Source organism: Cyanistes caeruleus, chromosome 3 (genome assembly GCF_971803275.1).
Source record: "Cyanistes caeruleus chromosome 3, bCyaCae1.hap1.1, whole genome shotgun sequence".
NCBI lineage: Eukaryota > Metazoa > Chordata > Aves > Passeriformes > Paridae > Cyanistes > Cyanistes caeruleus.
Genome location: NC_141703.1, coordinates 40,422,216 through 40,449,875, shown reverse-complemented (window position 1 = coordinate 40,449,875; position 27,660 = coordinate 40,422,216). Strand labels below are relative to the sequence as shown.

Below are 27,660 nucleotides of genomic sequence, written 5' to 3'. Positions count from 1 at the left end.
TTCACTCTGTGTGGGTCACAGAATTGGGGAAGTGTATTTTTTAAGGTATGTTCATAGTCTTTTTTTTGCAAGGAATATGGACAGCTCTGGACTGGATTGTCACGTATGCAGACAACCAAGAGACAATCACTGATTTTTACGTTTTCTTTTTTTCAGTGGCAGAGAATATGTTTTTTTGTGAAATCCAAAGCAGCAGTTGCTATTTCAGTGCGAACAATAATTGCTTTAATGAAGCAGAGAGGAGCTCAGATACCTATTTTCCTGGAAAGTGTTCTGCAAGATACTAAACACTTGAAATATTACACCCAAATCCAATGTCAAAATGCTTTTCCTGTGTTATTTCTTGAACCCAGAATATTAATATACATCCAAAAAGCAGGTTGAGCAAATACTTGCATTTAGTGGATTTATCATTTGCTATTGGGAGCTACCTCAAATTATTTCAAGACATCTGAGAATACTTTGCCATGACATGACACAGCTTTTCCTTTAAAAAAAAGCATAAAAAATAATTATAAGCTGTAACATTTATGAGGTTGTATGAATGGTTGCATAATGTGCACGTGGTGAAAGCTGTGCATTTCATGTTAAATACAAGAATGACTGTGCACTGAGAGGGAATATTTAAGAAATCATGGGAACTGTAAAGGGCCATCTGCTTCATGCTCCATTTTTATTTGCTGGATTAACCCACTACAATATTTAAATAGATAATGAATTGCTGTTTCATCTACTCAGAAGATTTTTCATGGCATGAACCCACCTTATAATGAGGTCTCCTTTCTGCGCAGGGAGAGGACAGTTGTTCAGGAAAAGACAAAACGTAGTATGACAAATGGCATGGGCTACACCTTTCCTGTTAACTTTTGCTGTAATTCCAGTTTTTCCTGTACTTGTTTTTGTTTTCAGCAGTGTTCCTACTGCTGCTATGGAGTTACAAAGGAGGAGTGAAGAGTGGGGTCCTATCACTGTCCTCCCTCCCGTTCTTTTGGGCAATCCCCTGCCCTGAGAGCAGGAGAGTGAGTGGGGAAGGTGTGCTGTGTTCTGCTTACTCTGACTGCTTACATGACCTCCTGAGTTGTTGCTGCCTAAGTCTTCATTTCAACAGAAACATGGAATTGTGGAATCATTTGGGTTGGACCTTCAAAGTTCATCCAGTTCAACCTCCCCTGCCATGTTCAGGGACATCTTCTGGTAGATCAGGTTGCTCACGGCCCCGTCCAACCTGATTCGGAACACTTTGAATAGCTCCTAGGCTGCTCTGACCCTTCTCTTTGCTGAGATTAACAGAGCTGACAGTCTCAGTAGCACGAAGCTTGTGCAAAACATTTTTTTTGTGTCTTTTTTTCTCTCTTCCATACCTAACAGGGGCAATGGAGAAGGAGTCATTGTGTGGTTGCCAGTGTGCTCTGAGACTGGACCTCAATTTTGTGCTTTGCTGCAACAGGCAGATAGTATTTCAGTCTCATAGTTCTGTAAATATGCATTACTGCTCTGCCTCACCAAATAAGCAATGTTCCTTGGTTTTGTGAAAGGTTTCCAGGGAGTGTTTTTTTAATGAATAAGCATTTCAAAGTAGTAGGGAAAGCCCTTTCAGTGAAGGGCAAGTCCTGGGTATGTTTGCTTTTTTCAAAAAAAAGAGGATAATGTTGAGTGGTCTGGTGTTATTTTTAAGATGTGAGGATGGCTGAAGTATAATTTACCATAATATGAATTGGAGATAATAAACTGCATAGTAGGATTTACCTAAATACGCCTAATAAAGCATTTTAATCTTTCCAGTGTGATTATGGTTATATTGCAGAAACACAAATTACAAATTACAGCCCAAGCCTTAGAATCTGATGTTTGCAGCAGAAATATGTTGCAGAAAAACATTTGAATTCATTGTTAGAAGAGAAAGGCATCTTGTTTGGATGACCCTTCAGCCCTGGAGTAAATGCAGATATTCGGTCCAGAGCTTATGCTTTCATAAAAATTCCTGTTATCTCACAGTCTCATTTCTGAGTGGAAACAGCCCATTAAGATCTCATTGCTAGGCTGAATGCATGGTTCAGATTACTGTTTTCCCCATGTGCACCACTTTTGTTTACACTGAATTTCACTTGCCATTTTATTGACTAATCACTCGATTTCATGAGGTTTTTCTGCAGTTCTCTTCCCTCACAGAATAAATTGCAGACTTCACAGTGCTTCTGCCTAGAGGCAGACTGTTTGCTAACATGTAATTCAGTTTGAACTATCTTACCATCCTACTTTAGCGCCTATTTGTGAAATAAGAACTTATCCTTCAATTCCTCCTTCTGAGTTAAGTTTTGCAGGAGCTTAAGTTCTTGCTCTTTCCCTCTCCTTGTTTTGGAGAAAAGAATATTTAAAAATTAATGGGCTGAAATCCTTCTTCCTAGATTTCTTGCTCTGTGTGAGAGCATTTCCCTTTCATAATGGGCAGTTTTGGCATTTGTTTTGGTTAGGAAAATGACTTGCCCAAATCTGTATTTTATCCAGTTTAAACAAATTGGCACTCTCATGCCTTGCTGTTCACCATGTCAGTCTTCTGCCATCTCTGTCCAGGTTATTCTGGTGGCCATTTGTTAGGAAGAGGAAAAAGTGAAGTATGAGTTCTCACTGGGCTCTGAGAACTTCAGTAGGAACATTTTATAGCCTGTGGCTGCAGGGAAATAATCAGAGAAGATCCGTCTCCTGCCTGCATCTTCATCTCTGCAGTCGAGAAACTGAGGAGCATAGAGTGGGAACCCGTGAAGCTTCTTGGCAATCCAACGTCAGCATCCAAAGGGTTTGTACATGGAATGAGATTTTTCAGTACAAACATCCTTGAAAATTCCAGAGGTTGCTGTACACCCACCCCATGGCATCAGAAAGGCACAGTCAAAGGGAGCTTTTACCCGACCAGTTGTACACTGCTGCTCCTACAGCCAGAGTTCAAGCAGTATAAATCAAATAAATCCTAGTGAGTAGTGTAGAGTTAGCAATGGGGATGTGATCTCACTTCCCTAACTGCAAGACAGCTCCACAGAGTTTCATTGTTCAGCAGAAGGCTTTGACAGATTACTAAGATTTGTTTCTCAGGTGCTGGTTTTACTTATACTGATTACTTAACTCCATGCTATTTTTGCAGGTCGTTTTTGCAGGTTATTTTTGAAGTCAGATACTTATTTTTAATCTTTTAATCCTTTCAAGCCCCTGTGAGCTTAATGACAACATAAACATTAAAAATTGGCTTTAAAATATAAAAAAATATTGATGCAGTTTAAAGATATTTGCAAGCCTGTGAATATTAGGCGGTATTTTTTCTGTGTAGTTATGACTTGTTTTGTTAGTCAAAGAAATTCTCAGAAATATTTAATACTAGATTACAGTAGAGAAGATGACTGGTGAAGGTGATGTTGTGAACTTTCAAAATCTGGTACAACTGCTGCAAACAATAGCATTTAAAAATACTTCTAACTGAAAGTTAAGTAAATCGGCTTTGATCTACCTGGCTGTAAAAATTATTCATCAACTTAGAATAATTATGAAGCACTTTTGGTGTGCGACAACTTTCCCAATTGCAATGAGTTCATGGACTTCAATAATAATGGTCATAAAAACATAAGAAGCACTTTGGTTATTAATTAGGGAAAAGTCAGTTAAAAGTGAGAATTTATAATTTTCACAATATGACACATGTTCCCTGAAAGATTTAAACTTAACAAGCAAGTATATTTTCTTCAATTGTCATGGTTAATAAGAAAAAAATCACTCTGCCCTAGAGATTCTCTCATTAAAAGTTGGTAACATTTTGCAGAAGTAGTGAAGCCCTCCAAATATTCAAGATTTCTAATGATAGCATGCAGCCCTCTGTGATTATCTGTACTCCAGGAGCAAAAGGAAATACTCTCTATCTCATACTCAATGTGTAGGGGTGGCTCCCCTTGGCAGTTACTATCAAGGTCTGTAATTTTAGGCTGTAAAATCAAGGCTGAACTTCCACGTCTCATATAGGTGGATGCCCCATCCCTGGAAATGTTCAAGGCCAGGCAGGATGGGGCTCTGAGCAGCCTGCTCCTAGTGGAAGGTGTCCCTGACCATGTCAGGGAGGCTGAAAATAGATGATCTTCAAGGTCTCTTCCAACCCAAACCATTCTCTGATTCTATGATGATTCTGTGTTGCATGATGGTGGCTGATCTGGGGAATCTCCCTTCTTTTCTAACAGCTGGATGGAAGTTACATGAACAAATTCAGAGCCTCTAGGCTTTAGACTGAGGCCTGAAATATATTGAGCACACTGGAAAACTGAAATTTCATCAATAATTTAAAGTGCCTTACAAATTTTTTGATCTTAAGAATTAGTAAATAAAACACAATAAAGTCTTTAGATGTGAAATAGATGAAAATGAAATACAAAGTCTAGTTTAATAATTATAATTGTTTATGGTGTGCTTCAACATTATTCTATTAAATCTTAACCCTGATTTGCTGAGACTGACATTTTTTCAGTCCCTGAGTTATAGTACATTGCACAGTATTGAACTGAGATTTTAATGAAAAGGTAAAATTAGGAAAATGCATAATATGCATCAAAAATAATTTGCTCTGGAGCATTTAGGGTACTATTTTAAGTTTGCTTTTTGGTGCATTATCTCTCCTTATATTTCTTCTTTAATGCAAGAAGGGTCTTTTTATGGCAAGCAGAAGTACTGTCAATTCAGATTGTGAGTGCTGTGTACTTTTAGGACTCTGGTTTTCAGACTTTCCTCCACATACCAGTGGGAAAACACTGACAAAGGTTTAGTTGTCTTTTAGAACTTGGTAAAAATATAAGTTTTAGATTTTCCTGAAAGTTGGAACCAAATAACAGTGAAAAGGTTTGGGCTGGGTTTTTGCCAGCTAATGGCTTGTCAGACTGCAGCTGTCTCAGAGTGCGAAGCAGGAGGGCACTGTGAAGCCATTTCAGAGTCCGTGCTTTCCTCCTTGCAGCCCCTGAGGGTTTTGAGACTGTGCAACTCCAGGCTGATATAAAAGATATAAAAATGTTCCTCCCAATGGTTTTGATGCCCTTCTTGTGCTGGCCCCAGACCATCTCTCCAACTTCTGTCCCATTTCTAAGGCATCTAGTTTTGATGAATAAGTCATTGCCGCAGTCACCCGTTGTCTTTTCCAGAGGGAGACCTTCCTGGGGTATCATCACATTCCTGGAGGCAGATGGTTCAGTAGGTATGGGTTCACCTTGCTTGAGGGTAGTTTACAGTAGGAACTGCTCTCAGACAGCATTGTAGGAAAAAAGGTTCATGGTTCATCTTCCTCTTCTGTGCAGTTCTGTGGCACTGCCTGAGCAGACTTGGCCCTCTGCAGTATGGCCACTTGATTGCCTGTTGCCTGCCGTGGCATTCACATGCTGACTCAGTTTCTTGCTGTAAAGCTCTGATCCTGTTTATTGCAGCAGAGCCATTTCAAGTGCTTTGAATACTTCCCTCCCAAATCATTTTGCTTCGTCCAATCTGCGCTGGGTTGAGCACAAAAGAAAATGGAGCTACTGGTGGGCCAGAGAATCAGCCGCTGGCCCTCCTTTTGCAGTGCCAACAAGACTTCCAACATGTCTGAGGTTAGGTGGGATTCTAGGTAATGTACTCTGAGATTTATGTGCCATCCTTCAGTATAAGATGTACAGTGTGCCTCTTCATCTTTGAACTTGTGAGAGATACTGGCTTCACATACAGAGTATCTTGGACATCTGTCCTGGACTTTCGTATGTCTAATTGCCCTGTTGGCTTTTTTTGCAGCAGAGCATGATCCATTCATGAGAGGGGGGCATGGGAGAGGTAGCTGTTATTCTAGGAAACTGAATCTGAGAACTCAAGAGGTCTTATCCAGAAATTATGGTTCCATTTCTGTTATTTTTCTGCCTTTTTTTAGTAAATTTTCTGAACCCTGATAGCAGTGAACACAAAGGATAAACAGGGGAAACATCTGTGGTTTTTAATTGCCCTTATTTTGGAGACTAAGGATTTTCTGAAGAGATTTAGTGTGCCCTGTTGTCCACCCATCTATCTACCCCATAGGCAGGACAGTCAAATTTGAATTTCTGCTGCAGCAGACTCCATTTTGCTATTTATTGTTGCTTTTCTTTGGTTAAGCGTATTGAGCTAGATTTTGTGAGATGTTAACTTTGGTGTCTGTTATGCTATTAATTTCCTATTCAGGTATCCAGAGAAAAGCTATATGTCAATGTGAAGCATTACAGCTGCATCAGCATTACATTTGTCAGTTTCTGCATGTGTGAGGAGCTAGGCATTTAATTTAACAGAAAATAACAAAAAGACATTCGGGTAATTTCGAGGTGTTGTCATAATCCACAGTGGTTTTGGATTGTATTTTTGTGTTTATAGAAGCCTAGTTTGCTCTTTATTTTGTAGGAATGTATTGTATTTAATCGTTTTTCAATAATTTTTTTAAGTTCCTTTAGTTAGACTTCAATGTATTATCTTTGGATTTGATTTTATCTTATAGGCAAAGCATAAAAATATAACACAACTTAGATTTTTAGTAATTTATCTGCGAATATAGAATATAGAATATAGAATATAGAATATAGAATATAGAATATTCTCATGTCTTTCACCATTATCACTGTAATTTTTGATCCCTATGACACTTCTGTGTACTTTTTCAAAGAGTGTACTTTGCTGGAACTGAATATGTTGCATGTTTGCAATCTGTAACATAAAATACAGATTTATTGTTTCAATTAATTTTCAAATTCATTCCATCATCTTAACTGAACTTCTACATAAAGTGGGACTTGTCAGTGAACTACCCAATATCAGTTTAATTCTTTTCCCATTAGAATGGTTTAGTGAAGAAATTTAGAAATATGAGTATTCTAAGTACTTTTCTAAACTTTATACATAGTGTACAATATTATGTTGAATATTGTACATTTATTTAAATGAAGTATTTCTAGTGACCTCAGACCTTTTTTAAATTTTGATCGACTAACTGAAATATCTTCTCAAAATTTTACTGCCCCTATTAATCTGTCCTTAAGATAGATTACAGAATTTTTAGGATTTTTCATTTTGTGGATTGGGTGGGGACGTTTTACCTTGGGAAAAGTCATCAGAGTGCTAGCATGCTGCATTTAATATACTGAGCAGACTCATAATAAATTCTTTTACTCATTGAACTGCATTGTAAGAAAAACACTGGGTTACTGAAAAATTGAAAAAAATATTTCTGTAACAGTACTACTCATTTTATGCAGGAAGACTATGGAAGGGGCTTTGGTCTGGAGACATCATTAAAAATGGAACTACATACTTAGATATGTCTTATCCTGAAGTGAAATCCCTATTTGGATGTAAATAGTTTGTGATCAAGCCTAGTTAATTTTATTTCATTAAGACTTAGAATAGGTGATATGATGTTTTTTCATTTCAATGAAATGTATACTTTTTTTTTTTTTCCCACAAGGCTCCAAAGTCTGTGTTTCAGGTCCAGAAGCCTTCTAAGATGGTATAAAGTAATATATTTTCTCAGGTACAAGTAATTCTAAATGATGCCAAGGAAAACAGAAGATTTTTCTGCCTGTGACCAGGACCTGGATAATGGAATCTTGTCCATTCTGCCCTTTTTTATCCTTGGGTTCACTATTCTACAGCTGTAGGATCTGGATTATAATCTAGAGGAATGCAAAATGTCAAATGGTTGCTCATATCCAGCCAACTGTACAGTCTCACTCAATACGTGATTTTAGTGGCCAACCCTTTCTTTCAGTGGCAAAACCACCCAAAACAAGATAAAATTAAATAAATATCCATGTTACACAGTGATTGCTCTTTGGAAAAATATCACACACTGACAGATACTCATTGGTATATTTTTTTACACTGCTTTCACGCCAGATAGGTTCCTTTTGTTTATGGTGCGAGGGAGTGTCGCTCCTGGGAGCTGTTCAGCATGCACTGGAGGGGGGAGACAGCTCTGGGGGAGTGTTTCTCATCTGTTGCCTTGAACCACTGTAAAGTTTGCTATGAATGTCAAAGGTAGTGGCCAGCTTTATTTCATATACACTAGAAACCAATTAAGTCTATCAGATCGTTTCAACGTGCAGGCCATTTAATAAGTTTGGGTCACTGCTGACGTCAATCAGATTTGAATTTGTGTTCTGGAGGTGAAAGTCTGGATATTAAATTATTAATGCTTTGCTGTCTCAAGTTTCCTCTTGAAAGTTTCCTCCTCAAGTTTTCTCCACTGAAAGTGTCCTTCCCTCCCTTCTGCTACCTGCAGAAGTTTGAGTACAGCACATGTGTCAGGTCAGGTCTGCTCTCAGCTGGTAACCTGGGATTTGGGTTCTCCTTTCCCCTCCTCCCCTCCCTACCCCAAAACATATACCAAGTCCACATTTTTTTTATTTATTTACTTACTTTCAGTAGGTCTCAGCCACTGTCTGCTTCTATAATATTGATATCTTTCCTATTCCCTGCAGGAGTCTGTGGCTTTACAGCTGTGGAGCCAAAGATCAGAAGTACTCCTGTAAGTCTGGAGATACAATTTTGTCTTGCTCTGTTTCTCTGTGAAGTTGGACTTCTAGAGGAGCAAAATGTCATATGGCACAATATGATTTTTTTTTTTTTGTCTATTAGTTTTTAAAGTAGTAACACTACAGGTACTCTGTTTTGTAACATGTCAATGTAGTTACATCTTTAAAAATAATCTTTTATAACCAAGGAAGGAAACATCACGCAAAGACAAAGTCTGCCTTCATATCAGAGACAGGCAGAAAACATCTTTCAACTTAGATTTGTGTAAAGCCTGGCATACATAGTTTCCAGTGATTTTACTTTCAGGGAAAAGTCTTTTCAAATAAATAAGAACTTGCTCCAGATTCAAGTGACAGTGTCTCCGTAAAAGTCAGATCTGATTTTTTGCCCTTTTTTTGACAGTGATTATAGTAAGTGACCTGAGTGTGGTATGTTCCTTTGAAGTGAGCAGCTTTGAGATACACTGAGGAGGCTCCTTTTTTTCACTCTTTGAAAATTAGATGAGCAGGATTGTAGCGTTCCCATCCCCATAAATGGGAGTGGAACACGTGCTTGCTGGTGTGTGCCTTTCAAACAGTGTCCCTGCTACAATGTTTAAATGTACTCAGTAGTTTATCATGCAACATATGCCAAGTTTGTCTTCTGTGATTTCTGTTAATGCCTTTTCAATAACTGAAATACGTTAATAAATAGTTGTTTATTATGACTAAAGGAGTAACCATATATTCTAAATTTATTGAGTGCTGCCTGGAACTTTTTGGTTGGAAGTTGGCTGGGAAAAATTACTGTCAAGCTCATTTACAGCAGAAGTGCAGTTTCTTCTGGGAACATAGGCATTTGTGTAATCTGACTCTGTGGCACTGAGCTATGCTGTATGTAGTGTATTTATGATTGAACAGAAAGTTTCAAACAGCAGTCTGTGAAATTGGATTTCAGATGTAATGTACCATAAATAAGTGCTATAAAGAATGCCTTTAATGCTATAAATCAGTTTTTATTGGTTTCAGCTATCTCATTCTGGTTATTGTATTACCCACAAAATCAATGGGAATCAAAGAGCTGGAATATATTTTATTTTAATGTTCCATCTCCCATGGAAATGGCATATGAGCCCTTAGATCACCTTTTGGGTAGGTTGGGCAAGGCTGATAAACTGCAGGCAATGGGAGTGTTTTCACAAAAAGGTCTGTGTAAGCAGTAGGTAGATAACACCTGAAATGGTTTGGTATGGCACTTCCTCCTTGTAAGGGGATACTCACCTATCTTTCTGAATGTCCTTTCCTTTTGTTGTTTCAGTAAATTTACCAGTTTGACCTGGTTACTCTACTTTTCTTCTTCAAAAAACGGCATCACAAAAGTATAAGAACCATATGTCACTACTCTTGCACCCAGAATTAGGAGCACTTTGAGGGCAGGAGATCTGGTTTCTTTGCAGGTGTGAGCATTCCCTTTAGTGAAGGCTGGCTTGATCCTGGGAAAGAGCAAGAATATTTCTAGCAGCAGTTGTGCAGTATAAAATACAGTACGAGCTCAGTTTAACAACATATCATTCTAGTGGAAGAAGGGAAGGTCATCCATGCATCATGGATTTATGAATAGATTTTTAAAACTAGAAACAAATCATACTATTCTATGAGAATGAAGAAATATGAAGAAAAACTGTTTTCCAACTAAATGATACCAGCCCAATTTAAAACAATATGTTTTCTCAGTGTTTCTCCCTTGCTTATATTAGTATCTCATGGTAGGATACCGTTAGGAGAAATGTGCTCCTCTGAAGCTCAGTTATTCAGGGCTGGAAATCTGTGGCAGAGGGCAGACCACTTGTCTTAATGTGTGTTAGAAACCTTCACTTTGCTAAAAGATGGAATTACAGATACACTACAGTTGGATAAGAGTTCACTGGTAAATATCTTCTGGAGTATTGTACTCCTTTGGGAGGTTACATGTGCCCAACAGTAAGGATGACTGAAGAAGTAAACTTTTTAAAAGCTATTACATATGTGTTATTCACACCATTCTACACATCAGCTTTGCATTTTTCCCTGTCAACCAAAGCTAGTGTAATTTATGTGCCAAAATTAAGAGGAGAAAGTAGACAAAGAGGAATGATCCCTGTGGGTTTCGAGTGGTGTGTAATAGGTTATTGTTGGCAGAAGTCTGAATACCAGGATGATGGTAGAGTATAGGAGCCAGAAGAGACGATTTACTCATCTTTGAACCTATGAATAGTGTTAAACTGCCTTTGAGTCTAAATTGCTGATGTTGACTTACACCCACGTCACCTCACACTGGAGTTTAAGCTTTTATTACAAGGATTGAATGACAAGTTTTATTATTTGCAATAGTATAAGCAGTTATTCTCACTGGAGCGCAAAGATGTGTGGCTTCACGAGAGGGGAGTGTTAATCATTTACATGCAGATGTACGTGGTTATCTGTGGGAGTGGGTTAAAGAGACAGGTGTCAGACCTGGCTGCTTAATAGCAATGTAAGACATGAATGATACCAAGGAGGCAGAATAAAATGCCTGGCTGCCTCAGGGATGGTTATAAAGTTCCCTCTCCCTACAGTAATTTTACTGGTAGTGATTATAGGAGATGTAATGATTTCATGCAAAACACAAGATAATTAAAATGTTTGATTTGATCTACAGACCTATGGTCAATTTGCAAGCCAGCTGCTGACCAGCACTGCACCGTGCCATAGCGAGCATCGCTCAGAACTACACCCTTGGTTTGAGTACTGCTGCATTAGGCATAAGTTAAGACAGTCTTGTTGCTGCTACTGATTTGTGTCAACCTAGTACCTGGGATGATTGCTAAGTCCAAAAGAGAAAAAATCTTTTCCTCTGATCAAAAAATGGTGCAGGAAATGTCCCAGGGTCTTTCTGTGCTGCTAGCATTCAAAGCAGCAAGTTGTAGCTTGTTGTGTCACACTTGGAGGGAGATGGGTGAGGCACGCTCTGGGAATGAAATCTTACTTAGATGGACGAATGATGGGCTTCTCAAGTACTGAGGGTTATGTGAACAACCAGCTTTCTGCATATTGAAGAACAGTGTGGGATGGTGGATTATTTACTTTCTTCTCCTGAGGCAGAGAATTTAGGTATTACCACCTGGAACATGGACAGAACCCTGTCCTGACACACATCAGGTACAATTTCCTCAGTCAGTGAAACAAATCAATCCTTCTTGAGGCTTTTGTGAGCACCTGGTCCTACATGTCAACTACTATGGTGTTATAGAAACACTAACCCTAAAAAATCTCAGTGACAGACAGATAAAGATAGCTGAAGTGTACACTTGAGATTTTTGCAGTTATGGGTATCGCCAAGAGGATAGGATCAAGCAATATAGTTTTGAAATATCTAGGAAAATTGTAATATATGGAATACACATGCACATATCATTTGGTGCAGTGAAGTGCAGTTTGGATCTGTGCAGTTTCCCATCTTCCTGAGTGGCCTAAACCCCTATGCAGTTGTTGGGAAATGTGCTGGGAGATGGGAGCTGTGGGTCAGGCAGGGATGTGGTATTGCCATCTATCGAAAGATAAGGTGATAAACTAGAGAATTCACTGGGTTAGTCCCTTGAGTGGGTTCAAGTGCATTAGCAGCTAGTTGTAGCTGATAATGGAGCTGGGAACTGCCATAATTGGGAGCAGCAGAGCTTTGGGCACACCATCATCCCCCAGGCATGCTTTTTATGGTCAGCTCTGGTGCTGCAGTCTTACTTTAGGCTTTTAATTTTAGATCTGTCCACGAATTTGGAGCAAATACTCATCCTTTCCTTTTGCTTCTCATGGCTGTGGAACTGAGAAGAGAGTGATGTAAATGACACAAAATAGCTACCTAAGTCTGTCCTCTCAGAACTAGAAAAATGTTCTTGTCTCACCATAATTTTTGCCATTTTATGTCCTTCTTCATCTGAACACTGACATGCATTCTGATAGTGGTGGTTGTTATGAAATGAATGATTTGCCCATTTAAGAGAGCAGAAACCACAGGTGATCTCTGCAGGCCTTATCTCTGGTTACTCACAAGGACGCAGCACCATGCTGTTCCAGATGTGCTTTTGGAGTTGGGCTAATTGCTTTTCAAGAAATTTATGCTGGGTGCTGTCCTGGAGGGGTTAAGCATGACATTTTAGTCCATAAAAGTATGATGTTTCCCAGCATTTGCTAGTTGATGCTTTGTCACAAACTAGGGATTGAAAGTTACAGTGGTGAGGGGGTCAACAACACCAAGTGGCAGATCTTACAACTTTCCAGAAATACCACATCAAAGTTCTGTAATTCATGAAGTCCCAGTGCATCAGTCCATACAGTGAGACACACTGACAGCCATATGACAGAAAACTGTGGATGCAAGGGTGTAGCATGAGTCCATACTTCCTAGAAAGGCTACTGTCAGGACAGTGCCAAGGAATTCCACAGACTCTTCCCTGCTCCACTATCCCATTAGAGCTGGTCAGGCATGTCAAGCATGTGAAGAAAAAAGAAATTAAAGGAGACAGTAGTGGGTGGTTAATGCATGAGGAACATTCACTGCTGTTTAGGAATACAAGTGGGCTTGTGGAAGGATCTCTGGATGGAATTGGTCTGTGTGACTTCTGCAGGTGTGCTGCAGAGGGACACACAGATGAGATGTCAGAAAGGCGTTGCTCGGGTGTTACAGAGCACTCCCTTAATGCATATTGTAAAATTGTAATATAAAATTTCAAGGTGTTAGCAACAGTGCTAAATAACTGAAGCTAAAATTGCCATCCTACAAAGCAACTTTAAGTCTGCAGAACCAACATTTTTCCACTGAGCACCCACATCCTCACTGTTACTTGTGTGAAATTGCCATTGTCAGCTGCAGAAACAGAACATTTTCCATACAGAGTACATACTGTTTCAGGAAGCTCTACCAATTAAAAAAAAGAAAACAGTTTCTGCTCAATAATTTCCCTGTGCTATGCTGCTATGAACCCTTTTGGGGCCACACATCTTCGTTAAGGACCTGAACTGGCTGAAGGGTAACCCAGCTCAATCCCACAGCCCCTGCAAAAATACCAAAAGTGTCGTCTCAGCAGATTCAAATGCTGAACAAACCCACCAGGCACTGAAATGCCTAATCCAGCACAGTCCTTCTGTAGTTCATGCCTTGTCTTGTCTTGAGTTTCTGATTCCCTGTCATACATTAGATCGCTGTTCTGTTCTCTTCTTTATCCAGTTCTTTTTTCTTCTGTGAAATTACTAATTTTGAGAAGGGGAAGGAGAGGAAATCTCTTCTTTAGCAAGTCTCAGAAGTGGTGTCTTTTTTTTTTGTTGCTTCCTGGGCTGCTCTGACTGTTCTGTTCTTTCTGCCTGTTTTTCTCCACCCATTCCGAGATGGTTCCCTTTAATGAGTGGCACTCGGAGAGTTGAGTAGATCTGTTCTCTGGTTCTGCAGGGTGGCACAGATCAGAGGCTTTGTTTCTGAGCAGGACACGCCCTATTTTAGGTGACAGTTTTTCCTTTTTCTCCTGTAATGTCAGTGGTGTGCTCAACAGTGCAGGGTAATATTTTTTTTTTCCCCCACCTCATTCCTTTATCACCACTGACAGTGCAAAAGAAAAGATGAAAAAGGGAGCTTCTCTGAATCTTCAATCAGATAAGCAGAATCCCCAGAATAGTAACACTTGTGTTGGACCAGCAGACTCAGCACTTTCTCCTTCTATTCTATTATTTCTTCTTTCTAGTCTTTCTATATTCTACTTTCTGGCCTGCTTTTTACTAAAAAATAGAAATAATCTAAAATATTTGTAATTTTTCTTCCTGAAATCAAGCTTTTGAATATTGATAGTGTTTATCAAATTAATTATTTCCCAGTTAAAGAGAAAAGGTGGGCATAACCATTCTAGCTGCCCAACTGGACAAAATCTGTTTTTTGAAGTGACTGTGGCTGTTAAATATGCATTACAGCAAATCAGCTTAGCAGCCTGTGTGACTGCCATGTACTGTGACTGAGAAGCATTGGGCTGATGCTGTGGCAGGTTTCCCATCACTGGGTGTGTGTCATTGGAGTGTGCCCTTTCTTTTGTGTGTGTCTCTCTGGTTTGATGAATGCCGGGGCAGGGGAACATGAGCTTTTACCTTTTGTCATGCTTGGGTGAATACCAGTAAATTTGCCTATTGATGCTGATACAGTTTTTCTTCAAAGTCAATTGAGAGGAAAGTGTAGTCCAAATGAGGTCACTGACTACCCCCTGTGTGTGATAAAATAAAATATACAGAAAAAGGAATAGGCCAAAGTGCTCTATTGATGTAAACAAGTGACAAGCCTAGGGTAGAATTCTGCTTAGAAACTGGGACTTTTCAGGCATGTCTTAATGAGTTCAGCTTCACACTCAGAACAAGAACTATCACAGATTCCTTTCTTCATCTGCCTTAACCTGCTGAACTGGATTGTGCTCTGCAGATGTGGAAACAGAACGTGTCTCCAGCATGTATTCTCAGTCTTAATTTATCCTATTACACTTTTTTGCAAAAGCACTGAGACTTACTATTTTTCTCCAATGTGTGGGAAATCTGTGATCATAGAATAGGGTCTGAAGCTATTACTCTAGAATGAAAGGATTTTAAATAAATGGTTGATGCTGAGATTTTAATTTCCTCTTATTTATCAAACACATAGACTTCAGGTTTGCTTGATGACACAAGCATGAGGCATATACTCACCTTACCTGCTTTCACACACTTGGTGCAAGTACTGCATTAGTGATGCAATTATTCTTCCCTTCTAGTTAACAGAGGAAGATAGGCCCTTTCGTGATTAGGTAACTGAGATGGAAAAGACACTTTGAAGGTAGTTTTAGTTCTAAATTAGTCACCTTACCTTAATGATTAAGCTTTAGTGAGCTAAATTGGTACTTAGCTCTTTGTTTCATGTGAAAAGAAAGATCACTGCAAATGATTTTAACTCCAAAAGGAGTCTTTAAAAGAATTACTGAAGTTGCAGGAAAATTGTTAAAGTGGTGGCTACACTAGGTATGGTTTGCTAATACCTTTACCAAAATGTTCTCAGTCTCTCATAATCCTTTGATCTTATTCAGAGAACTGAGAAATGCTATAATTTTCTCTTTAAAAACATATCAGTGTTATAACCCAGGAGCAGGACGCTGCAACAGCTATTTGTAATAATGTACATGACAGTAGCCAGAGGTTTATACAATCTTGTAGGCTGTATTTACAAATAAAGTTTAAACCAACCTTCAATTTTAGGATTATAGAGGGATTCAACAGATAAATAAAATGCATTTGCTTAGTAGCTTGAGGAAGCCTGATGACAAGGGAGTTCCTTGTTTAGGAGGGTGATTTAGGACGTTGATTTGGGAAGAATCACATATATAAATCAGTAGTGCTGAGTAGTTACTGATTAGTCCCGAGTAAACAGTGGCCTCATTAGTGCAAGGGTGGGGTTTTTTTTTGCAGAAGACCAAAGATGTATTTTCACAAAGAATTTGAAGGAAGATGGGGATGCTATTTAAAGGCTTTGATTGCACTTTGCTTCCCTGAGCAAGGGCCAGCCAGGGAAAAAGTGCTCCAGAGAGAAATGGCAGGGTGAGTCTGTAGGCAGAATGCAAATGTGGCTTACGCTGGGGTCGTGTAGTAGGTTTGGTAGATGACAATGAATGAGATGGATGGGCATAGGGCAGTGAGTCACTGAGAGTCAGGTAATCACTTGGACAGTGGCAGGGTAAGTCAAAAAAGCTCCTGTACAAGCCCTCCTTATCAATATTCTGGTGCGACGATGATGGACAGGACTGATCCTGCCAAAGGTGGATATAAGGGATTAGAAAGCGTAAGTGGATGGACTTTCCAGAGGACATTTTGTGTCCATCCTTACGTGGATGTAAGACATGATAGAGATAAATTGATGTGCCTCTGTCTGTCTTCACAGCCTGACTTAGTAAATGCCAAATATACAAATGTAGTTGGAAGTAATGTGCCCGAAATATGGAGTAAAATTAGTGGATTTTGAAGTATTTTAAGGGAAACAGGTGGGATCCCACTGCACATTTTTTTAGAAATTGGGAGTAAGGGTAAAAAATAGAAATTTGACAATAATGGAAAAGGTGAAAGCATCATATATTCACTTGAATAAGAGAGTTTATCTATTGTCCTTCAAATCAGATAGAGGGAAGAGAAACAGGTATCTGTATGTAATAGAGAAAATTTCTAAAATTGTACAGTTGCCCATGGTTTCTAAAGAAAATAGAAGAAAACAATTGCAGTGACAGCTGTAATGATGTATCTGCCGAAAGGTGTGTAACAGAGTCTTCTGATTTAAGAGCTAACCCAATTTGCCCAGCATGGGTTTGAAATAAAAAGGAATCCTTCAGGTTTGTATAATCCTAGATAACTGAAGATAGCTGCTGTTCAGTGCTACTAGGACAATAGAGACTGACCTCAAACCTTCAGTATTTTTGCTTGGGAGCACCAAATTGCTACTGCATGTGTAGACCTGCTGAGAAACAGTAATAGAAACCTTGAGGGAACCTTTCACTTCTCAGAGACTGAGGATTCATTTTTAATGCCCAGCTCAAACATTCCTTTTGTCCATATTCCTACACTTATTAACAGGCATGAGATCTTTACTTTTTAACTGAATATTTTATTATTAGAACACCTAAACTGATTTTTTTAAAAAAAATATTAAAGTGTTAGAACTTCAGAAAATTAACTTTCTTTGGCTTTTTTTGACATGTAGAGGGAAAAACCCAGTTGTTGTCACTTCAGGTAGTTAACTCAGTAATTGATGTCAGGCAGTTGCTTCAGCTTTTTTTTTTTTATTTTTCCAATACTAGTAGTCCTGAGAAGCTCATAAATGTGTGGTTTAAGGGTTTTTTTTGGTGGTTTTTGGTTTTTGTGGGGGGAGGAGGGTGTTGTTTTTGTTTTTTTGTTTTGTTGGGGTTTTCTTTCAGAAATCTGATAGAGTAACCATACTGCTTTTGCTCTTCTAGTGTGGATTTTTTCCTTGGGCTTGTTGATTTGGGGAACCTTTCCTTTTTCCCTCCTCCTCCTCCTCCTCCTCCTCCTCCTCCTCCTCCTCCTCCTCCTCCTCCTCCTCCTCCTCCTCCTCCTCCTCCTCCTGCTGGTCAACCTTCATACATCTTAAATTCTTTTCCAATTGCTCTCTGTTCATAGGTAGCCAAGGAGATTCTAAATGTCTAATAAACTGAATTAATATAATTTTAGTTTAGTAAATAATATAATTGTAGGATGGTTTGGCTTGGAAGGGTCCTTAAATGTCATCTAGTTCCAGTCCTCCTACCCCATCCAGCCTAACCTTGAGCAATTTCAGGGATGAGGTATCTGTGACTTCTCTGTGCAACCTGTTCCAGTGTCTCACCACTTGCAGAGTAAAGAATTTTTTTTCTAATACCTCATCTACATCTGCCTTCTTGCAGTTTAAAGTCATTCCTCCTTGTACTGTCACTACATGCTTTTTTTAAAAAAAACTGTCCAACTCTCTTGCAGAGGCCCCCTTTAGGTACTGGAAAGCTGCCTTAAAGTTTCCCTGGAGCATTCTTCTTCCCAGGCTGAACAACCCCAAGTCTTCAGCCTGTCTTCGTAGGAGAGGTGCTCCAGCCTTCTGATCATCTTCATGGCCTTTCTTTGGACTTGCTCCTTCAGATCCATGTCCTTCTTTTTTTGGGGACCTTAGAGCTGGATGCAGCACTCCAGGTGGAGTCTCACAAGAGTGGAGGAAAGGACAGAATCCGCTCCCTTGACCTGGTGGCCACATTACTTTGTTGTTGGCTTTCTGGGCTGTGAGCACACATTGACAGGTCATGTCCAGTTCTTCATCCACCAACACCCCAAGTCCTCCTTAGGGCTTCTCTCAATCCATTTGCCACCCAGTCTGCATTTGTGCTTGGGATTACCCTGGCCCATGTGAAGGACTTCGGCCTCGTTGAACTTCATGAGTTTCACACAGACATCTTCTAAGCCTGTCAAGGTCTCTTTCTTGCCTCCAGCATGTTGACCTCATCACACAGCTCAGTATCATGGGAAAACTTGCACTCAAGTCCAGCTGCCCAGGTCATCAAAAAAGGTGTTAAACTGTACACAAATAGGACTGTTTAAAAGTCCCAAACAGACCCCTGAGGAACACCAGTCTTCATTGGTCTCCACTTGGACACTGACCCATTGACTGCAACTCTTTCAGTGCGACCATCCAGCCAATCCCTTATTTGCCAAGTGGCCCATCTGTGAAGTCCATGTCTCTCCAATTTAGGGACGAGGATGTTGTGTGGGACAGTGTCAGATGCTTTGCACAAGACCAAGCAAAGAGCTTCTGCTGCTGGTGGGGAAAAACCCGCATACAATAAACCCAGAAAAGAATTTGGAGTCTGGGTTGTATGTTAGGTACAGGCTGATTTCTTAGATGTTTCTGGTTAGGAAACATATTATATTTAACTTTTCAATGAGCAGAAAGACGTGTGTGTGCGCTAATGCTGTTGTCCCATTTGCTGATACTGTCCCTCTGTCACACACAAGTAATCCGAGTTAACATTTCTTGATATCTGTTGGTCTTTTATGGATGCCAGATAATAAGATGTAGCTTTATATGGGTTGAAGACATAGTGTAAATTTTTGTCAATAAAATGCTTTTTCTGTAAATCATTAAATAATGCAGTGAAAGCGAAGTACTCAAAGTACTTGCTCAAAGTACTGTGTTTCTCATCTGCTGAAATGGAAAATTCATTCAGAGTACCAGCCTCAGGAAGCAAGCTCTGGGGGGGATTCTGCTTTTTGAAATACTTCCCTTTCAATACTGAAGTTGTCAGGACTTCTGTACTATAGAGTTTTATATTCTCGAGCAGAGTTCAGCAAATTTTCATAATGGGACAGGCAGTGAAGACAAATACTGCAAAAAAACTAATTTTCTTCTTTGTTGACTGAAAACTTCAGCCAATTTGATTTTCCCTTAACTGAACCCCTTCCATTGTTTGTACTCTCTGAGGTGCCAGCTTAATAATTGGACACTTCTGTGTCCCGAGACTAATGCTACCTCTCATGGGGGTCTGTATTGAAATGGGAGGAAATCCAAGCAGGCTATACTCTCTTCTTAGGCCCCTGGATGGAAGAACCTAGAGAGAATCACTTTTGAGAGAGCACAGGTACTTCTTCTGGGGAAGAGAACATTGGGATGGTGCCTGTGAGAGTAGTTGTCATCCTTTGAGAGTGCTGTTTTCTCCAATCACACCTACCTTGTTCCTCCTGGGAAGGAAGGACTCAGTACAGTGTAGCTGAAGAGCACAAGGCAGTCTGCCCAATGTAGCTTTTTATATCTGAATTCTCAGTTCTGTGGAGGACTGTTTGTCCTGTTCTGCATTGTTCTGTTACAAGGCAGTGCTCAAGGGTTTTTATGAAGTATAATTATACAAAAATAACACTTTTGAAGTATCAGACATACTTGCTTAGTCACTTTTAGATTTATCAGCTCCAAAAGTCAGTTAGCAAATCCTGCCCACTTGTATATAAGATGTTCTTTGAGATAATTTTTGTACAGGTTGAACTTAGTACTCCTACATAACTTAAAAATACTTAGTCCCTGCAAAAGTGCTTTGAAACCAAATATAGTGAGTAGGCCTGATTTGCTTCTTAAAACTTCCAAGACACATGCATTTAATTTTTCAGCACTAATGCACAAGGCATGTTAAGAATTCCTGATGTTTCTAGGTATGGAAACTATTTTCTGTTATACAGAACTACTAAATGAAACTTTCAATGGCAAAATATTCGCTCAGAGCAGGAAGAGAGCTCACTGTGCTTTGCTCTGGTGGCTCCTTCCAGCTGCTCGTGAATGTTTGCAGCTGTAGCCATGTTGTGCTGGGTATTCAGCAATGGCCTGGTCTAAGTGCTCAAAACAGGCATCTCCCTTTAATGGGTGTGTTCGACCTTGATTTTCCCTGTGCTTTGTTTTCTCACCTGTAAGTTTGGATAATACCAGCTGTTCATCTTTCAGGGATATTGTGAGGATAAATTATTAGCGAGCCACTTAAGTACTTAAGGGATGAATAATGTTGTACCGTCTGTGAGGAAATTAAACATTCTGTCTTTCTAGCAGGATGCAAATATTGTTTGCTAATCGAGGTACAGGGTCATACGCAAAACGCTGACTAGAGCGCCGTGCATCCAAATGAGGCACAGCCCCTGTCTTAGATTAGAAAAAGTGTGAATCAAGATTTCTGTGCTGGGAGCGTAAGTGTACATGAGAAAGAACAACAGTAGCACAGTCCACCATAATTCTGATATCTGTAACTTTTTGGCTGCTGAGTTACAGTTTAATACTGTTGTTAGGAGGAGCTGTGTTTCGTGCTACTGTCTTTTGTATCCTGTAGTCACATACACGCTCAGGCTCTCATAGCCAGCTTTGTTAATGCTGCAGGTTGTGACCAGAACATACAATGCAGCAATATCTGGGATTCTGGTAAATGTTTAAAACAAACAAACAAAAAAAAAAAAAACAGTTAAAATGTTGACTTAGGGACTTACGGGGTATTGTTTGGGATTTTTTTAGCACCTGCATTTTAACATGGCATAAAAAAATTTCTAGAAGGTTCACCAGTCAATTAAACTTTTCTATTAAATGCTGGGTGCAGAAGCCATATATTTAACAAGTTTTCCACTCTGTTGCTTTACTATATAAATAATATGTCTTCTGGAAATTTCTAATGCATGTCAGATATTCATGATGAAAAAGCACATTTGTACTGCCAGTTCAGAGATAATTACTTGCCATTAGGTTCATAAGAACATAAATTCTACTCATTTCTATCATCTAACTTGTCAACTTCTTACATTTTGTCTACACTCTGCCCCTCACTGACAAGCAGCAAATAATTTAGTCTTCTACCAAAATGATAATGACTGGCAAATGAAAATTTCATTGCAAGAGACAGCACATCAGTTGCACTAAAAGAACTTTTTAAATTTTTTTTCAATGTCACTGAAGTGAATTTATTAACGTGATTTCTATTAAGCTGCTCTTATTTAGATGCTTCCTTGTTATTTAAGAGGTAAGCTATTCATGCTGGTTATTCCATCAGAAGTGTATTTTAACACACAGTCACTTTGATTGTAAGTTTTTAAAAAAACCCCAGACTTTACCACCATAACAAAGTTTCTTCTTTCAGTTATTCGGTTATTATTTGGGAAAGACTTTTCTGTTATTAACCTGTTCTGTTATTAACCTGCCCACCTCTGGCTATCCAAAGAAATTGACCATTTGTTCCTAGAGTAATTGAAAGAACTTTTTTTCTCACAAGTGTTGAGTTCTTTATGTGAAGCTCTTTCTTATCCCAGTGATTGGCTGCATAAAAGCCTTAAAAAATCTTAAGTAAGCCGGGAGAAAATCTGCATTGACAAATTTTATATTTCTAATAATTAATATTCTAATAATCTATATTTATAATAATTAATATTATAACGATCTATATTTCTAATAATGATTTAGGATCATTATATTATTAGAAAAATAATATGCTATTAGAAAAATATTCTTCAAATATTGAAAATAGTAATCAGAACAATGATTAATGTATGTAATTTGAAATCAGAAAAGGCAATGTAATTCTTGACCATGTCTGTCACGTGTGTATTAATCTGCCAGTGGAGACAATCAGATGCAATTCAAGAGGAAAAAGATCTAGGACTAGAGAAGCAATTTTCCAGTGAATTAGTCTCTGGCAAAGGTTGCTTAACAGGGGAGCTTTGCCTTTCCATCAAAGAGAAAAAAAGAAGGGTAAAAAACCAAAGTAACATCACCTTTTCTTCCATTGGATGATATTCTTCATTGAAGAATATGATCCAGTTAGTCCCACAATGCCTTCCAGCATACGAGAGCTGACAAGATTTAGAAAACAAAGAATGTCCTCTCAGTGCTATGTTAGATATTGGTATTGTAGACTTGCTCTTATAATAGCAGGGAAATACACATATCCTCACATTGAGATGAAATGGTTTGTGAAATGATCATGCTATTCATGCTATGCTTTGAATACTTGAGATTATCTTAGTAAACATACAGCTGGAGGCTATTAATGTGTATTATTGACTTCAGTTAAAGTTTACTCTCTAACTATTAAATGGGAAAGTGTGGGGTTGCATACATAATGCAAAATTAATGTAAATGCTTGGTGAAGCAAAATGATATCAATTCCCTAAAGTATTTTGCTTTGCAGGGCAGTGTAGCTGCAAAGGTTTTGTTAATACAGTCTAAAACAAACAAACTCACAGAGGTGAGCAAAGGAAATATCTCATGTCCTGGAGTTAGATAACTCTGAACTCTACCGACTCCTTCATATTTCAATACATTGCTTGTGTAGGTACTCTTGATAATAATTTCAGTATTTTTTTGTTAGTGACAAGTTAACACAGAAAGTACAGTAAAAGCCTGAAAAAATATCTTTCATTTTGTTTGGTTTGTTTGTTTGTTTGTAAATTGTTTTGGAAATCTAAATGTTTCAGAGAAATCCAGATAAATGAACATGTGAGAAACGGAAATCTCTTCTAGGTGGTTTGTGCAGAATGCACACAAATTTAGCCAAAAAGCAGTATAATGCCTTTGCTTAAAATTTTGTTGCTAACAAGTCAGCTTTTATATGAGGATGATTCGTTTGGTCATTTTTAAATTCCTTTTTCTGGGTATAAAACTGAAAATCTTCCATTAAAGAAGCAAACTTGGAAGAAGGATTTCAAAAGAATTAAAACAGTTTTAAAAAAAGGAAGAAAAGGAAAAAGTATGGACTTGCAGCTCAGTTTCTGTACTTCTGTTGTATGAGAATCCTAGTTTCTCCTAGTGTGAGCAAGAAAGGGTCTGAGAAATAACGGAGAAAAGGTACCAGAAAGTACATCAAGTCATCCAAACCCACACAACTTAATATTCAGACATGAGTCTGAATGAGTCTTGGCTCTGGGGGGCTGTGTCCAGGGTTTCAGCAGTGATTTCATAGAATGGTTTGGGTTGGAAGGAACCTTATAGGTCATCTAGTTCCCAACAGCCTGCCACAGACAGGGACACCTTCCATTGGACCAGATTGCTCAAAGCCCCATCCAGCTTGTCACTTTCCTTCTCTACACCAAGCGTGTGTCACGCCCTGTGAACCATCTGCCACACGAGTCTCAGAGAAAGCAAGAGGAGCACAAGGAGGACATGTACTTTGTAGTAAGTTATTTAAATAAGAAACACCAGACTTAGTGCTGAAATGCTGCATAATCTTGACAGCCTGGCTTTTAAGCAGGCAGGCAGTAAAGCAAAGTTCTTGCCAAAACATCAGGATATTGGCTCTTCAAAACATATTCTTGTACTGCAGCTTCTGAAAACAAAATGATGAAATAGAAGAGTGATTCAAATGCATTTTATGAGATGGCTTATCTACAATATGTTTTACTCTGAGAAAGCAGGTCTCAACACATATTTCCAAATAGAGGCTTGAGGTTTTTTTAAATGTGCTGATTAAAAGTTTACCACCAAAGATTTTTTCAGCTTGTCCATGACTAATTACCATACTTTTGAGAACTTCTCGAGATGGGTCTCTTCCTTGTGTTTTTTTTGATTTTAGTTTTTACTTTTCATAAATAGACTTCTTAGGAAAGTGCTAAAGTGTGGGGTGAGTCTGTTTGCTAGGGAAATACAGGAGCTGATTTCCCATGTGGCCTTCTTAGCTGACGACTGCAAGCTATATTACTCTGTGGGATTTTTAATTATAATTATTTTATTTTATTACTTTTAAGACTCTATAACTGCTTCTGCTCACCACTTTGCAAAACTTGCAGTTTATTATACTGCCACTGCATGCCTGGAAAGGAACAAAGAAAGGACACAAGGAACAGATCCATGGTATCCATGGATAGCATGGATATTAATGGAGGCTTCTGAAAACCTATGGTGTTCCACCCCTGCACCACTTTTTCCTTGGTGTATAATAAGAAGGACCATCCCAATAATTTTTAGGTCTGGGAAAAAAAATCTAAGGGAAAAAATTTAGGGACTGTAAGGGGTCTGATTTGTAGGAGTGATAGCACACAAGGCATCTGCCTTCTCACCCAGTAATCCAGCTGTGATCGATACAAACCTGCTTGTTGTCATGTGATGGTGTGTCTGTCACCCTCAAGCACAAATTACCTCTGCTCAGTCAGTAATGAATATGCATTTTTGTTCTTCAGTAGCCACACAACTTAGATCTTAATTAAAACCAGAAGCAGTTATACATCGGGGTATGTGTGTGTGTAGAAATAAGGGCTGAGATTCCCAGTTCACCCATAGAAAAGGGCATTTGAGGAAATTTCCCCATTTTGTGACAAAAAATAGGAGAGTTTCCTGTGATGTTTCCACAAGGCCTGTGCATTTAGATATAAGCAGCAATTTTCCTTCTTGTTTCCTTGCACCTGGAAGTGTGCTTTCCCAGTCCTAAAAGTGAAGGAAAGGAATCTGAGTACAGATTCCCTCCAAGCCCAGCAGATAGGCTGTTACACGATGGGACTGCTTGCTTGGTTGGTTTTGTGTATTTGCTTTGCTTTCTTGAGAGTTTCCTGTGTAAAAAGCTGTTTGTGCTTTAAGGAACGGAAAATGACAAGTTCTGGTAAACCTGATGGGTTCTCAAAGCCCTGAAATGGAGGAAAGTGGGACATTTGTACCAAGAGCCAACATGCTGACCTCAGTGTGTCATTTAAGTGGTTTAAGTACCCCTTAGCTTGTATCACTGGAAGAATATTAAGGTGTTCAGTACAAATTTCTGTGAGTGATGCTGCAGAGAGTAAAAGAATAAGACAATAAGTTATTGTTGTCATTAGTGTGCCCAAAGCAGAATTGTTGAAAGGATCGGGCAACAGAGGCTTCCTGAATCATTTGTTACAAATAAATGGTATTTGATCCTGTTGAAATTTTGTATAAACTTAGGAAAACAAATTAAATACTTTACAGTTATCAAAATGTATAACTTAATTTATCCTGCTAATGAGAAAAATAAGTGTCTATTTGGAACAACATGAAAAAATAATCATACTCATTTTCTTATGTAATTGAAAAAATTAACAGATTACTTCTGTGACTTTCCTGTGTTTTCATTCTTTTCTAGGATTTAATCCACGTAGTACACAGTCAGTGAAAGGACAGTTGTATTATGAATTGTCTATTTCTTAAAACACAGAAATTCAGTTGCTTTCCTTTAAAATCCTTTATATTTTTCTAGTGATTGCATATTCCTGACTAGTGCATGTAGTCGTCCAAGAGGTTATATTATTCTTTTGAGAATGCCTACATTTTTGTTCAATCTGTAGCATGATGTGTGCTGAGGAGCTAGATGCAGTTACAGATGCAGTCTGTGTGGTGAGACTGGCATGACAGTGACTGCCTCGAAAGTGCATGTGTCTTTTAAAATGAAGACCTTCTTTCTCCCTTGGAAAAACGTTCTTGGATGTGAAGAAGGTCTCCAAGGCATTATTCTCAGAGATTGTCTGGTCCCCTTGACTGAAGCAGCATGAGCACATGTTTAGATGTTACTACTCGCCTTCTGTTTCTGAGCTGTGTCCAGTTAAAAGTTAGTTGTGTTTTTGGTAGACAACACTATGAAACTCTGAGTGGGACTGAAAGAAAAAGACACCTCCTCCAGTGCCTGTATCTGTAACCATGGTATCTAAAGCCAAAAAGTGCATGAAGGAATGATTATCAGTGGAGATACAACTTTGGGTTGGGGTTTTTTTTTTAGTAGATAGGATGTGATTGGACAATTCAGTATGTAAAAATGGAATATGTCAAGATTTACTTCTCTTTGGCCACTACAGCCTTCTGTGTTGGGTTGGTTCTGTGAGTGTTGCCATGCATTATTGCCCTTTCCAGAGAAACACTTTAAAAATAATGTGTAAAACTTTGAAAGAAATCACCTTATGGTTTCCTAATAGATTGCAAATAGGTTTGTTTGCAGATTTTAATGGCACTGTGTCATGTGAAAAGGGGAAGATTTCCTTGACCCCTAGTGTTTGATATGTCTGTCAGTGCCCCGGGAAAGCTGAGACTGCTGTTTTACCCCCAGACATCTTTCCACATGCTAGACTGAGCTAAATGGCTCTATTTTATTTCCAGCACAATTATAAACACCCATGTTAGTCTTACATGAAAGCTTTAGATTGGATGATTGTATTTAAGAGAAAAAGAAACAAACCAAACCAAGCCCATCCCTACTCCCCCCCCCCCCAAAAAATGCTGAATGCTGAACAAGACATAAAGGGGATATGCATTTGGGTTTTACATTAGAAGAGCATTATTTACCTGGGATGTCAATTTGTCTTTATGATGTGAATCTTTTGTATCTAAAGGTACATTAAAATTACTTTTTAAGTAATTTTTCCTAGAGTACTCTTGGAATATGTAGTAAATAATTATGGCAATATCCATCCAGTGTGGCAGGATAGAACCAGGTCTACACTATAACCTTGTTTCACCTTTTTTTTTTTTCATCATTGTAACTTACAGCTGCAGAGAGTGTGTAGGACTTACTTGTTTTACTGGAGTTCTTCTGAGTTTTTTGTAACAGAAGAAAGTTAAGATGTAAAAGATCTTTAAATTTTTTTTTTTCTTCTTTTATTTTTTCCCAATTTCTTTGTTTTAAAAAAAAAGTTCTATTTTCTTGCTTTTCCCTGCAGTTTCCTCACTTCCCATCTACCTTCCTGAGTGAGGGCATAGCTTTACTGTTTTGTCTGTGGGCAAAGCCTTTACTTCCTAATGGACCTCTGATCTGGAATTAGTGGTTCAGTAGGCTTAATGTAGACATTGAATAAGCCCTTTCTGAATGTGGAAAAATTGTGCAGTGAGCATCACATTCACCTTCCTGCACAAGCAGCACTTCATTATGGAGATACATCAGGACACTAACTGAAGGAACATACAGGATATTTTCTACCTGCACTGACTTTTAAGTAGGACATGCCATTGATTTCTGCTAAGGAAACTCAGGATGCCACCAACTCTTTGTAGTTTCCAAAGTGATTCCTGAACTGAGCCTGTGAAGAGGCTGGAGTATTGACGCCCTCCTCCCATGTCATCTTTAGTCTCTTGGCAAAAAGAAAATAAAGGAAATGCCCCCCC

At 38.8% G+C, this 27,660-nt stretch overlaps 1 protein-coding gene across 1 annotated transcript in view; it reads left to right on the top strand.

Annotated features, from left to right (window-relative positions):
• HS6ST3 (heparan sulfate 6-O-sulfotransferase 3) overlaps positions 1-27,660 on the top strand; it is a 271,118-nt gene that overhangs the window by 146,500 nt on the left and 96,958 nt on the right. The window lies entirely within an intron of this gene.